Genomic DNA, 2,242 nt, shown 5'->3' with positions numbered 1-2,242 from the left:
TCACATGCAATTATACAATTTGTAGAAGAAATAACAACAGCAATAGAACAAAAAAATAGTGGGGATATTCTTGGATCTTATGAAGGCATTTGATACAGTAGACCACAATTTACTGATCATGAAATTACGCAAATATGGATTAGGGGGTTTGCACTTTCAATGGTTAAATAGCTACTTACAGAACAGAACCAATATGTTGATGCAAAAACCATAAATCAAGATAAAGAAATCACCTGTGGGGTCCCCCAGGGTCAATGTTGGGGCCTGTTTGTTTAACTTGTATAAAATAATATATGGGAGGTGTCAAAACACTGACAACCTTTTTTTTCTGATGATACTAATATCTGTTCTGGGAAATTTGGAACAACTCTGGATTCAGCAGAAAATGAATTAAAAAAGATAGAGCTGGTTTTATGCTAATAAACTACCACTAAACTTAGTAAAACTAAATTTTAATTTTTGGTAATCGTAACACAACATACCAAAAACTTATGATAAATTGATATTGAAATTGAAAAGTAAAAGAACTTAATTTCTGGGCGTCATAATCAACGAAAATTATGTTGGAGCCACATATACGCTATATTAATGGTAAAATATCTAAATCAATTGCTATACTGTATAAAACCAATTATTTATATAACCACGCTCATTTATATGCTGTATTGTTTCCTTCATACTTCCATACATTACTTATTGCTGCGAGATTGGGGAAACACTTACAAACCAACACACGAACCTATATTCATCTTCAAAAGAGAGCCTTAAGAATTGTATAACACTTATAGAGCACCAACTAATCCACTGTTTATTAAATTAAAGCACTAAAATTCAGAGATATTGTTGACTTTAAAATGCAACAAATTTGTACAAAAAATAATAATCATCAGCTGTCAAACAGTGTCCAAGGGATGTTCAAATAAGAGAGAGCACACATCATTTAAGAGGAATATTTGTATATAAAACAACCTATAAGAAACAATGCTAAATACACTGCATCTCAACTAAAGGAGTTCTTTAGGAACCGCTGCAGTGAAGAGATGAAATCATCTATAACAATGAGCAATTTCAAGAGATTATTTAAAATGAATATATCAAAGGGATACGAAAAGGACTAAAGTGTGGTATTGTAGTAGACCGTATGGTTTCTTGGCATTTATATGCTGGTAGGTCTGTTATTAATATACTATATACCGATAGTCTATATACTGGTATGTTTATATATGCTGGTGTTCCTATGCTATTGTATCAATACTACATGTCTAATACTTACTAAGTCAGTATGGCTGTGTTTATTTAATCTGCTATAGATGGTATAGAAAGTAGAAGAAGAAAAAAAAAAAAAGAGGGTTTATAGTGTTTGTTATGTATGCATCTGTGTCTATGATGTGTAAATAATAATGTGTAAATAACTGAAGAATAAGATTACTAAAGGACAAAATAAGAAGGGGGGTCGGACTTGATAAGTTGTTAATCACTTCTTCACTTCTCTCCTCTTTGAATGAAATGAAAATTTTTTGTTGCGTTTGAATGACTTTTCAATATGGAAGACTGTGCTAAAAAGTAATGACCTTATTTATGTCTATTTTAATTTATATGTATGCAGAATGCATCATATAAATCTTTTATTTTAATGTTTGTTTTTTTGTTTTTTTTTTTTGTTCAAATAAAACTATTACTAACTAAACTAACTAACTAATTGTTGTTTTTTCAGCAATGGACTTTGCGGTCGGCTTCTCGCTGATAGCTTTGCTTCCCAGCTTCTTCTGATCTTACATTACTCATATGTACGTGGTGCTCATAAGTCTACATACCCATGCTTAAGTTGACTAAAAAGGCATAAAACAATATCTCTTTGTAAATAGATCTTAATGCCTTAATAATAAAAAAATGGAAATCCACCTTTAGGACCAGTTTTTCTTTGTGAATGAAATGTATTGTAATAAATAAAATTCTTCTTAAAATACAGGGGCCACATTATACACCCCCCTATGTTACATTCCCATAGAGGCAGTTTTTATTATTAAAGACCAGTATTTCATGGTCAGGATACTATGCATCCTGTAAAGTTCCCTTGGCCGTTGGAATTAAAATACCCCCCCCCCCTTCACCATACATATAAATAGGCATGGGGAACTTTCCATAAAACATCTCTCAATGCAAATCAAAGCAGCTATTACTCTACCTGAAATGAAACCTGCCATCTCTCTATGTATGGTGAAGAGCATGTGATGATGGGGGC

This window comes from Etheostoma spectabile, unplaced genomic scaffold, assembly GCF_008692095.1.
Source record: "Etheostoma spectabile isolate EspeVRDwgs_2016 unplaced genomic scaffold, UIUC_Espe_1.0 scaffold314, whole genome shotgun sequence".
Lineage (NCBI taxonomy): Eukaryota > Metazoa > Chordata > Actinopteri > Perciformes > Percidae > Etheostoma > Etheostoma spectabile.
This window is presented reverse-complemented; position numbering follows the sequence as displayed.